The sequence below is a fragment of the Symphalangus syndactylus genome, chromosome 9 (genome assembly GCF_028878055.3).
Source record: "Symphalangus syndactylus isolate Jambi chromosome 9, NHGRI_mSymSyn1-v2.1_pri, whole genome shotgun sequence".
Classification (NCBI taxonomy): domain Eukaryota; kingdom Metazoa; phylum Chordata; class Mammalia; order Primates; family Hylobatidae; genus Symphalangus; species Symphalangus syndactylus.
This window is the reverse complement of record NC_072431.2, coordinates 64,194,205-64,207,556: the sequence shown is the minus strand read 5'-3', so window position 1 is coordinate 64,207,556 and position 13,352 is coordinate 64,194,205.

Sequence of the window (13,352 nt, the reverse complement as noted above, 5' to 3'; positions counted from 1 at the left end):
TTGTTTTTTTTGAGACGGAGTCTCGCTCTGTTGCCCAGGCTGGAGGGTAATGGCGCGATATCGGCTCACCGCAACCTCCGCCTCCCGGGTTCAAGAGATTCTCCTGCCTCAGCCTCCCGAGTAGCTGGAATTACTGGCGTGCACCACCACGACCGGCCAATTTTGTATTTTTAGTAGAGACGGGGCTTCTCCATGTTGGTCAGGCTGGTCTCAAACTCCCGACCTCAGGTGATCCGACGGCCTCGGCCTCCCAAGATTTTTTTTTTTTTTTTTTTTGGAGACGGGGTTTCCCTCTTGTTGCCCAGGCTGGAGTGCAATGGTGCAATCTCGGCTCACTGCAACCTCTCCCTCCCGGGTTCAAGCTATTCTTGTGCCTCGACCTCCCGAGTAGCTGGAACTCCAGGCGCGCGCCACCACACCCGGCTATTTTTTGTATTTTGTGGAGACGAGGTTTCACCATGTTGGTCAGGCTAGTCTCGGACTCCTGATCTCAGGTGATCCACCCGCCTCGGCCTCCCAAAGTGTTGGGATTACAGGCGTGAGCCACCACGCCTGGCCAGAACTGTGACTCTGCTTTTGTTTGTTTGTTTGTTGTTTTTCTCCCATGATACTTGGCACCTGGCTGGGAACATTGTAGGTGCTAGTGAATACTATTTGAATGAATTGGATCTACCTTTTATTTATTTTTCTTTGAGGAGACAGGAGACTTTGTTGCCCAGACTAGTCTCGAACTCTTGGCCTCAAGCAGTTCTCCCGCCTCTGCCTCCCAAAGTGCTGGGATTAGGCGTGAGCCATTGTGCCCAGCCAGGATGTCTCTTTAATAGGTACGTCTGGGCCGGGCGCAGTGGCTCATGCCTGTAATCTCAGCACTTTGGGAGGCCGAGGCGGGCGGATCACGGGGTCAGGAAATTGAGACCATCCTGGATAACACGGTGAAACCCCGTCTCTACTAAAAATACAAAAAATTAGCCAGGCGTGGTGGTGGGTGCCTGTAGTCCCAGCTACTCGGGAAGCTGAGGCAGAATGGCGTGAACCCGGGAGGCGGAGCTTGCAGTGAGCAGAGACCGTGCCACTGCACTCCAGCCTGGGCGACAGAGGGAGACTCCGTCTCGGGGGAAAAAAAATAGGTACGTCTGGCCGAGCACGGTGGCTCACGCCTGTAATCCCAGCATTTTGGGAGGCTGAGGCGGGCGGATCACCTGAGCTCGGGAGTTCGAAACCAGCCTGACCAACATGGAGAAACCCTGTCTCTACTAAAAATACAAAATTAGCCGGGCGTAGTGGCGCATGCCTATAATCCCAGCTATTCGGGAGGCTGAGGCAGGAGAATCGCTTGAATCCGAGAGGGGGTGGTTGCGGTGAGCCGAGATTGTGCCATTGCGCTCCAGCCTGGGCAACAAGAGCAAAACTCCCTCTCAAAAATAATAATAATCACAGTTCTATACAAAGTGCAGAATAAGAAAACAGCATTAACTATTTTAATGCTATTAAATGGGGAGCATTTCAGTTGCTTCTCCAAACAGACAACACCCATATCCAGAATTTGTTTGGCTTTCCAGTACAATCAAAAACACACTCATTAAGTTCTCTCCCTATTAAACTGTCTCCTTTAGTTTAAAGAACTTCACTGGCCCCAGTCTGTACCTTCCCAGCCTGTCCTTGAACGGGGCTAGACTGCGAGATGTGTCTAAATGCAGCCTCCTAATGCCGGACCTTTATCTCCTTTTCTTCTCACCTCAAGGATATCCTATCCCCACTAGGAGGTCTAGGTCAAAAGCTACCTCTGTGAAGTTTCCTCTGATCACCTAGCAGGAGCGATCTCGGCTCCTTTTCCTTGAGGCAGTAGACTTTTCTCCCAAGAACAGTAGGAGAAGCCTTCCCAGAGCACATGGCATTTGAGTTAATTGCGAAAAGAAGAGTTCTCTAGACAGAGAAAGGAGGGACGAACATTCTAGAAAGAATAGCAGAGTGAAGGCTGGAAGTTCAAGATTGTGTACCCAAAATGTGAGGATTTGAGGCAGAATATATCAGATGAGAATGGTAAAGGAAGTGACCATCCTGATACAGTCTGTAATGGCTGAATCGGAGTGACTACTCAGAAGGAATACAGGGCCGGGCGTGGTGGCTCACACCTGTAATCTCAGCACTTTGGGAGGCTGAGGAGAGAGGACACCTTGCGGCCAGGAGTTTGAGACGAGTCTAGGCAACATGGCAAAACCCCGTCTCTGCTAAAAATACAAAAATGAGCCGGGCGTGGTGGCACATACCTGTAATCCCAGCTACTTGGGAGGCTGAGGCAGGAGAATCGCTTGAACCCGGGAGGCAGAGGTTGCAGTCAGCCGAGATGGCGCCCAGCCTGGGCGACTAAGTGAAATTCCATCTTAAAAAAAAAAAAAAAGCAAAAGGAAACAATTTGATATTTCAGAACAGCATCTCACTTTGCACATGTGAACTGGGCACCATAATCATTTCAGCGCTTGGGTCTGCTGTGGGCTAGAATCCATTCCTGGTATTGGTGAAGATGGGATCTGAGATGGGAAAATCGGCGATGGGCTTGGTTTCAGCCATGTGAACTCCAGGTACCCTGGAGAGCCATCCAGAACACAGCTGGAAATTCTGAGGGAGGAAGTCGGAGCTGGAGGTGGGGCTTGGTGGTCACAGTACAAAAACGAGCTTCAGGAACCATATAGAGCTTATGGAGAGACCCCAAATAAGGAACAGTGCTCACCTCGGGGAAATGGATTTATGGTTTTTGCGTTTTGTCTCATTTTGAGACGAGATCTTGCACTGTGGCCCAGGCTGGAGTGAGTGCAGTGGGGGGTCATAGCTCACTGCAGCCTCCACCTCCTGGACTCAAGATCCTCCCACCTCAGCCTCCAGAGTAGCTGGGACTACAAGCACGCACCACCATGTCCCACTAAGTATTTTCTTTTTTGTAGAGACGGTGACAGGGATGGGGTCTCACTGTGTTGCCCAGGCTGACCTCAAGCCCCTGGCCTCAAGGTTTCCTCCCTCCTCAGCCTGTCAAAGTGCTGGGATTGCAGGCATAAGCCACCGCACCAGGCCTGGAATTACAATTTATTTCTTTTTTTTTTTTTTTTTTTTTTTTTTTTTGAGACGGAGTCTTGCTCTGTCTCCCAGGCGGGAGTGCAATGGCGCGATCTCGGCTCACTGCAAGCTCCGCCTCCCGGGTTCATGCCATTCTCCTGCCTCAGCCTCCCGAGTAGCTGGGACTACAGGCGTCTGCCAACACGTCCGGCTAATTTTTTGTATTTTTAGTAGAGATGGGGTTTCACTGTGTTAGCCAGGATGGTCTCGATCTCCTGACCTCGTGATCCGCCCGCCTCGGCCTCCCAAAGTGCTGGGATTACAGGCTTGAGCCACCGCGCCCGGCCACAATTTTTTTCTTTTCTTCTCTTTCGCCCCTCCTTTTTCACTGGAATTACAATTGATGTGATTTTCTTCTTTATATTTTTCTATATTTTATGATTATGTTTTTATTTTTATTTTTTTTTATTTTTTATTTTTTTGATGCGTATCAAATATATTAGGAAGGTTGCACATGGGAAGTCGGGGAATAAAAATGGGGGGTGGGAGTTAAAATAAATGAGAGAGGGACTTTATGTGGATCAGTGATAATAACTCAATCCCCTATTTGACAAGAGGGAGAAGGAAGAGGAAGAAAAAGAAAGTGGGATAAAGGATCAGAAAGGGAGGAAAATAGAAAAAATTAGAGTATGACTCCAGGGTAGACCTGTTTTGTTGTCACTGAGTTGGTTGGTTGGTTTGTCTGTTGTATTTTTCATGTTTCGCCAAGTTGGCCAGACTGGTCTCGAACTCCTAGCCCAAAGTGATCAACCCACCTCGCCCCCCAGAGTGCCGGGACCACAGGCGTGAGCCACCACAACCAGCCCCCACATTGCTTCTGGTCTCCGTGGTAGACCTCCCAGACGGGGCGGCCAGGCAGAGATGCTCCTCACTTCTTCCCAGACGATAGGTGGCCGGGCAGAGGCGCTCCTCACTTCCCAGACAATGGGTGGCCGGGCAGAGGCGCTCCTCACTTCCCAGATGGGGCGGCCGGGCAGAAGCGCTCCTCACTTCTTCCGGACGGGGCGGCCGGGCAGAGGCGCTCCTCACTTCTTCCCGTATGGGGCGGCCGGGCAGAGGCGCTCCTCAATTCTTCCCGGACGGGGAGGCCGGGCAGAGGCGCTCCTCACTTCTTCCCGGACGGGGCGGCCGGGCAGAGGCGCTCCTCACTTCCCAGATAGGCCGGCCGGGCAGAGGCGCTCCTCACTTCTTCCCGGACGGGGCGGCCGGGCAGAGGCGCTCCTCACTTCTTCCCGGACGGGGCGGCCGGGCAGAGGCGCTCCTCACTTCTTCCCGGACGGGGCGGCCGGGCAGAGGCGCTCCTCACTTCTTCCCGGACGGGGCGGCCGGGCAGAGGTGCTCCTCACTTCCCAGACGGTGGGTGGCCGGGCAGAGGGGCTCCTCACTTCCCAGACGGGGCGGCCGGGCAGAGGTGCTCCTCACTTCCCAGACGGGGCCGGGCCGAGGCGCTCCTCACTTCCCAGACGATGGGTGGCCGGGCCGAGGCGCTCCTCACCTCCCAGACGATGGGTGGCCGGGCAGAGGCGCTCCTCACTTCTTCCCGGACGGGGCGGCCGGGCAGAGGCACTCCTCACTTCTTCCCGGACGCGGCGGCCGGGCAGAGGCGCTCCTCACTTCTTCCCGGACGGGGCGGCCGGGCAGAGGCGCTCCTCACCTCCCAGACGATGGGTGGTCGGGCAGAGGCGCTCCTCACTTCCCAGACGGTGGGTGGCCGGGCAGAGGCGCTCCTCACCTCCCAGACAATGGGTGGCCGGGCAGAGGCGCTCCTCACTTCCCAGACAATGGGTGGCCGGGCAGAGGCGCGCCTCACTTCTTCCCGGACGGGGAGGCCGGGCAGAGGCGCTCCTCACTTCTTCCCGGACGGGGCGGCCGGGCAGGGGCGCTCCTCACTTCCCAGACAGTGGGTGGCCGGCCAGAGACGCTCCCCACCTCCCAGACGGGGCGGCGGCCGGGCAGGGGCTGCAATCCCAGCACCCTGGTAGGCCAAGGCAGGCGGCTGGGAGGCGGAGGCTGCCGCAAGGCCAGACCACGCCACCGCACTCCAGCCCGGGTAACACCGAGCACCGGGTGAGCGAGACTCCGTCTGCAGTCCCAGTACCTCGGGAGGCTGAGGCGGGCAGAGCACTCGGCGTCAGGAGCTGCCGACCAGCGTGGCCAAGATGGCGAACGCGTGCCTGCAGCCAAAGGAGAAAAAGCAGGCAGCGGTGGCGAGCGCCGGCAGTCCCAGGTAGTCCGCGGCGCGGGCAGCAGGGAGCCGAGTAGATTGCAGCCGGGGCCACAGAGGGAAAGAAAGAAAGAGAGAGAGAGGGAGGGGGGGGGGAGGGAGGGAGCTTTATGATTATGTTTTTATAATGACTACATTATTAGTTTGTTTTTGAGACAGGGTCTCACTCTGTTGCCCAGGCTGGAGTGCAGTTGCACAATCTTAAGTCACTGCAACGTCCGCCTCCCAGGCTCAAGTGATCCTCCCACCTCAGCCTCCCAAGTAGCTGGGACCACAGGCACGCAACACCATGCCCAGCTCTTTTTTTGTATTTTTGGCAGAGACAGGGTCTCACCATGTTGCCCAGGCTGGTCTCAGATTCCTGAGCTCAAATGATCCGCCCACCTAGGCCTCCCAAACTGCCAGGATTACAAGCGTGAGCCACCACTCCTGGCTCTTTTTCTTTCTTTCTTTTTTTAAATACATTTTAAAAACTATTTTAGGCTGGGCAGGGGTGGCTCACGCCTGTAATCCCAGCACTTTGGGAGGCCGAGGCGGGCAGATCACGAGGTTAGGAGTTGGAGACCAGCCCGGCCAATATGGTGAAACCCTGTCTGTCTCTACCAAAAATATAAAAATTTAGCTGGGTGTGGTGGTGCGTGCCTGTAGTCCCAGCTACTCGGGAGACTGAGGCAGGAGAATCGCTTGAACCCAGAAGGCAGAGGTTGCGATGAGCCGAGATCGCGCCACTGCACTCCAGCCTGGGCGACAGAGTGAGACTCCATCTAAAAACAAAAACAAAAAAAATATTTTAGTAGAGACACGTCTCACTATATATTGCCCGGGCTATTCTCAAACTCTTGCCTCCTGGGCTCAAATGATCCTCTCACTTTGGCCTTCCAAAGTACTGGAATTACAGTCATGAGCCACCGCACCTGGCCCTGATTTTATTTCTCTTAATGGCCTCTCCTTCCTCTTTAGCCCACAGGCTCAGCCTTTGACCTCTCTCTTGAGCTCCGCGGCTTCAGGGGCAACTAGATAGCATCAATTCTAGCAGCCTAAAATCTTGAACTGTTTCCCCTTCCTGTCTTTCCACAGCACCTGCTTCAGGCCTTTATTATTTCTGCCCAAAATTGCTGTGATATTGACTTTTTGCTTAAAAAAAAGTTTTTAGTTGCATTCAAATTATGTATTATCATGGTAAAATGAAAACAGTTCCAAAAAGAAACATATATCAGTGTGCAGATGGATGGATTTTTAAAAAACATAAAAACATAGTTCCAAAGAAAATCAAATACTCCTACAAAAAGCAGCCCGGCCACACTCCTCTAACCACTTCCTGCTCCCCTGGGGCATCCATTTCCAACTCCTTAAACGTTTCCTCTAGTCTTTAGCTCTATATTTTTAATAATTCATATACTGCTATTTTCAGTTTCAGTTTTTTCTTTTTCCTTTTTTTTTTTTTTTTGAGACAGGGTCTCGCTGTGTCACCCAGGCTGGAGTGCAATGGTGTGATCAAAGCTCACTGCAGCCTCGAAGTCCCTTTCTCAAGCAGTCCTCCAGCCTCAGCCTCTAGAGTAGCTGGGACCACAGGCATGTGCCACCCAGTTAATTTTTGTATCTTTTTTTTTTTTTTTTGAGACGGAGTCTCGCTCTGTCACCCAGGCTGGAGTGCAGTGGCGTGATCTCGGCTCACTGCAAGCTCCGCCTCCTGGGTTCACGCCATTCTCCTGCCTCAGCCTCTCCAAGTAGCTGGGACTACAGGCACCCGCCACCACGCCCGGCTAATTTTTTGTATTTTTAGTAGAGACGGGGTTTCACCGTGACCTCGATCTCCTGACCTCGTGATCCGCCCGCCTCGGCCTCCCAAAATGCTAGGATTACAAGCGTGAGCCACCGCGCCCGGCCTCTTTTTTTTTTTTTTTTTTTTTTGAGACAGAGTCTCGCTCTGTTACCCAGGCTGGAGAGCAGTGGTGCAATCTTGGCTCACTGCAGCCTCCACCTCCCGGGCTCAAGCGATTCTCCTGCCTCAGCCTCCCAAGTAGCTGGGATTACAGGCTCCTGCCACCACCCCTGGCTAATTTTTGTATTTTTTTTTTATTATACTTTAGGTTTTAGGGTACATGTGCACAATGTGCAGGTTTGTTACATATGTATCCATGTGCCGTGTTGGTTTGCTGCACCCATTAACTCATCATTTAGCATTAGGTATATCTCTTGATGCTGTCCTCCCCCCTCTAATTTTTGTATTTTTAGTAGAGACAGGATTTCACCATGTTGGCCAGGCTGGTCTCCAACTCTTGACCTCAAGTGATCCACCTGCCTTGGCCTCCCAAAGTGCTGGGATTACAGGCATGAGCCACCACACCCAGCCTAATTTTTGTATCTTTTGTAGAGACAGGGTCTTGCTCGCTATGTTGCCCAGGGTGGTCCTGAACTCCTGAGCTCAAACGATCCGCCCACCTCAGCCTTCCAAAGTGCTGGGATTACGGGCGTGAGCCACCTCGCCTGGCCTAGTTTTTCAGTTATAAATATTAGCTATTGACTTTCTTCAGTGGAAGATGAAGACTCAGCCCCACAAACACCACACACATATGCAAACATATTCCTGAAAGAATTATATTGCAATTGGCTAAATCAGCATGCAGCGTGTAACTTATGATTATGCATTATTCACAGATGATTCTTGTGGTAAACTCATTACATTTCCTTTCTTTTGTTGTCTCTGGATGACTTCAGTCTGTTTTTACTTCGTTTTCTCTGGACCTATCTCTGCTCTGGCTCCAGACTGACAGAACTGTAACTCTTCTCTCAATATATGCAACACATCCGGCAGGCACTGTCCTTCCCATCTGTCTCCTGCCTCCCCTCTCATTCCTCTCCATGGTATCCAGCACACCGTGGCACTCTAATGTTTACAGCTTCCAATGGATGGCTCCTTAAAGCAAACAGAATTAAACCAAACTGTGGCCTGACCTTTGAGGCCCTCCACAATCCATCCGCCATCTTGGTACTTCTTCCCTCAAACTCCTTATGCTTTCAAAACCTAGATTTATCTAGGTTTTTTTTTTTTTTTTTTTTTTTTTCAGTGGAGTCTCACTGTATTACCCAGGCTGGAGTGCAGTGGCACAATATTGCCTCACTGCAACCTTGCAACCTCTGCCACCGAGGTTCAACCGATTCTCCTGCCTCAGCCTCCCAAGTAGCTGGGATTACAGGTGCCCGCCACCACGCCCAGCTACTTTCGTATTTTTAGTAGAGACGGGGTTTCACCATCTTGGCCAGGCTAGTCGTGAACTCCTGACCTCGTGATCCACCTACTTCAGCCTCCCAAAGCGCTGGGATTACAGGCATGAGCCACTGCGCCCAGCCGGTTTTTTGTTTCTTTTTTTTTTTTTTTTTGAGATGGAGTTTTGCTCTTGTTGCCCAGGCTGGAGTGCACCTCTGCTCACCACAACCTCCGCCTCCTGGGTTAAAGGAATTCTCCTGCCTCAGCCTCCCGAGTAGCTGGGATTACAGGCATGCGCCACTATGCTCAGCAAATTTTGAATTTTTAGTAGAGACGGGGTTCCTCCATGTGGGTCAGGCTGGTCTTGAACTCCCAACCTCAGGTGATCCGCCTGCCTCGCCCTCCCAAAATGCTGGGATTACAGGCGTGAGCCACCACAGCCCACCATTTTTGTTTTGTTTTGGTTTGGTTTGGTTTGGTTTGGTTTTTTTTTTTTGAGATGGAGTTTCCCTATTGTTGCCGAGGCTGGAGCGCAATGGCCCGATATCAGCTCACCGCAACCTCCGCCTCCCAGGTTCAAGCAATTCTCCTGCCTCAGCCTCCCGAGTAGCTGGGATTAATGGTGCCTGCCACCATGTCCGGCTAATTTTTTGTATTTTTTTTTAGTAGAGATAGGGTTTCATGATGTTGGCCAGGGTGGTCTCCAACTCCTGACCTCAGGCAGTATGCCTGCCTCAGCCTCCCAAAGTGCTGAGATTACAGTTGTGAGCCACTGCACTGGCTTATCTAGGTTTTAAAATACTACGCCAGCCAGGTATGGTGGCTGTTGCAAGTAATCCCAGCACCTTGGGAGGCTGAAGCAGGAGGATTGCATGAGCCCAGAAGTTTGAGACCAGCCTGGGCAATATGGTAACATCCGGCCTCTACAAATAATTTTTAAAATTTACCCAGGCATGGTGGCATGTACCTGTAGCCCCAGCTACTCAGGAGGCTGAGGTGGGAAGATCACTTGAGCCTGGGAGGTCAAGGCTGCAGTGAGCTGTGATTGCCCCCCTGCCCTCTAGCCTGGATGACAGAGTGTGACCCTGTCTCTAAATATAAACAAAATTAAAAAGATTCTCCCCTAAAAAGATCCAGGGCTCCTTGAAAAAGGAGTGGGGCTGGACAAGTCCGGGGCCGGGCACGGTGGCTCAGGTCTGTAACCCCAGCACTTTGGGAGGCCAAGGTGTATGGGTCACCTGAGGTCAGGAGATCAAGACCAGCCTGGCCAACGTGGTGAAAACCCCTCTCTACTAAAAATACAAAAATTAGCTAGGTGTGGTGGTGCATGCCTGTAATCCCAGCTACTTGGGAGGCTGAGGCAGGAGAATTGCTTGAACCCGGGAGGTGGAGGTTGAAGTGAGCCAAGCCTGGGTGGCAAAGTGAGACTCTGTCTCAAAAAAAAAATGTGAGTCTGGAACATTTTGTACCTGACAGTAAGGCACTGCTCAAATCCTGATGCAGAAATGTCAAAGGGCGGCCAGGCGCGGTGGCTCATGCTTATAATCCCAGCAGTTTGGGAGATCGAGGCGGCCGGATCATGAGGTCAGGAGATCGAGACCACGGTGAAACCCCGTCTCTACTAAAAATACAAAAAATGTTAGCCAGGCGTGGTGGCGGCCGCCTGTAGTCCCAGCTACTCAGAGAGGCTGAGGCAGGAGAATGGCGTGAACCTGGGAGGCGGAGCTTGCAGTGAGCCGAGATTGCGCCACTGCACTCCAGCCTGGGCGACAGAGCAAGACTCCGTCTCAAAAAAAAAAAAAAAAAAAAAAGAAATGTCAAAGGGCACAGGCGCTAACTGGCCCAATCTGGAACAATTTAGACATGTATTTTATTTTATTTGTCTATTTAGAGACAGAGTCTCACCGTGTCACCAAGGCTGGAGTGCAGTGGCATGATCTCGGTTCACTGCAACCTCCATCTCCTGGGTTCAAGCGATTCTCTTGCCTCAGCTTCCCAAGTAGCTGGGATTACAGGCATGTGCCACCATGCCCGACTAATTTTGTATTTTTTGAAGAGATGGGGTTTTGCCATGTTGTCCAGGCTGGTCTCGAACTCCTGAGCTCAAGCAATCCACCCACCTCGGTCTCCCAAAGTGTTGGGATTACAGGCATAAGACACCGTGCATGGCCATTAAATTTCTTGGGTGTGATTTCGTAGTCTAGTTGTGTTAGGGAACATCTTTGTTCTAGGGAGATAGAAACTCAAGTATGTAGGGGTAAAATGTCTTAGTCCATTTGCGCAGCTCTACCTAAATCCCTGAGACTGGGTAATGTACAAGGAACAGAAATTTATTTGGCCACAGTTCTGGAGACTGGGTAGTCCAAGATCAAGGTGCTGGTTTTGTTATCTGGTGAGGGCTGCTCTCTGCTTCCAACATGGTGCCTTGATGTTGCAATCTCCTTGTGGGGAGGAACCTGTATCTTCACATGGCAGAAGGCAGAAGGGCTAGAGAGGCGAACACTACTGAAGCCTTTTATAAGGGCCTTACTCATATTCATGATGGAGAAGCCCCACGGCCTAATCACCTCTTAAAAGCCCCACCTTTTGGCCGGGCGAGGTGGCTCACGCCTGTAATCCCAGCACTTTGGAGGCCGAGGTGGGCGGATCATGAGGTCAGGAGATTGGGACCATCCTGGCTAACATGGCGAAACCCCGTCTCTACTAAAAATATGAAAAATTAGCCAGCGTGGTGGCGGGCACCTGTAGTCCCAGCTACTCGAGGGGCTGAGCCAGGAGAATGATGTGAACCCAGGAGGCAGAGCTTAGAGTAAGCTGAGATCCTGCCACTGCACTCCAGCCTGGGCGACAGAGCAACACTCCGTCTCAAAAAAAAAAAAAAGCCCCACCTCTTAATACGATCACAGTGGCAACACCAGAATTTTGGAGAGGACATATTCAAACCATAGCCATGTCATAATGTTGCAACCTATTTTCAAGTAATTCAGCCAAAAAGCTGGGGGGAGAAATGTCTGTAGGCCGGGCATGATGGCTCATGCCTGTAATCCCAGCACTTTGGGAGGCAGAGGTGGGAAGATTGCTTGAACCCAGGAGTTTGAGACCAGCTTGGGCAATATAGTAAGATCTCATCTCTACAAAGAAAAAGTTTTTTGGCCTGACATGGTGACTCACGCCTGTAATCCCAGCACTTTGGGAGGCCGAGGCAGGTGAATCACCTAAGGTCAGGAGTTCGAGACCAGGCTGAACAACATGGCAAATCCCCGTCTCTACTAAAAATACAAAATTAGCCAGGCAGGGTGGTGCATGCCTGTAATCCCAGCTACGGGAGGCTGAGGCAGGAGAATCACTTGAACCCGGGAGTAGGAGGTTGCAGTGAGCCAAGATTTCACCATTGTATTCCAGCCTGGACAAGAGCGAAACTCCAACTCAAAGGAAAAAAGAAAAAAAAGATCTCGTTGCCGGGCGCGGTTGCTCATGCGTGTAATCCCAGCACTTTGGGAGGCCGAGGCGGGCAGACCACGAGGTCAGGAGATCGAGACCATCCTGGCTAACATGGTGAAACCCCGTCTCTACTAAAAATACAAAAAATAATTAGCCAGGCGCGGTGGCGAGCGCCTGTAGTCACAGCTACTCGGGAAGCTGAGGCAGGAGAATGTCGTGAACCCGGGAGGCGGAGCTTGCAGTGAGCCGAGATCACGCCACCGCACTCCAGCCTGGGTGACAGAGCAAAGACTCCATCTCAAAAAAAAAAAAAAAACAGAATTGTGTCACACAGGCCAGATGCGGTGGCTCATGCTTATAATCCCAGCAATTTCAAAGGCAAGGTAAGAAGATCGTTTGAGATTGAGTCTGAGGCCGCACTGAGCTATGACCACACCACTGCACCCCAGTCTGGGTGACAGTGCCAGACCCCGACTCCAAAAATAAAAAAGAAAAATCACAAAGAATTGCATGGCAGAGTGCCTACCTTTCACAGCTTGAACTGCTGCAGGAACTTTCCTTTTTTTTTGAGAGGGGGTGGGGAGACACACTCTCTGCTAGTGATTCTCCTGCCTCAGCCTCCCAAATACCTGGGATTACAGGCGTGCACCACCACACCTGCCTGATTTTTGTATTTTTAGTAGAGACAGGGTTTCACCATGGTAGCCAGGCTGGTCTCAAACTCCTGCTGGGATCACGGGCATGAGCCACCACACCCGGCCACCTTTAGAGTTTTCTTACCACCAGGTTTTCCTCTCTCAATATCTTTCTCTCATTTCCTGCCTTAAAACTCTAGCTTGGCATCTGGGCGCAGTAGCTCATGCCTGTAATCCCAGCACTTTGGGAGGCCGAGGTGGGTGGATCACTTGAAGTCAGGAGTTCGAGACCAGCCTGGCCAACGAGGTGAAACCTCGTCTCTACTATTTTTACAAAAGTTAGTCGGACGTACAGGCAGGTGCCTGTAGTCCCAGCTACTTGGGAGGCTGAGGCAGGAGAATTCCCTTGAACCCGGAGGTGAAAGTTGCAGGGAGCCGAGGTTGTACCACTGCACTCCAGACTGGGAGACAGAGCAAGATTCTGTCTCCAAAACAAACAAACAAAAAAACCCTGTAACTTGAGATAAGCCTTCTCTTCTATTGTTTTTCTTTAAAACATAAAAATTAAAAATAGATGTAGATGCTCTGTTGCTAAGGCTGGCCTCAAACTCCTGGCCTCAAGTGATCCTCCCGCCATGACCTCCAAAACTGCTGGGATTGTAGGTGTGAGCACTGCACCCAGCCTTATGTTTTTTTCTACATAAAAAACAACACAGGATTATCTTCCAGACCTAAT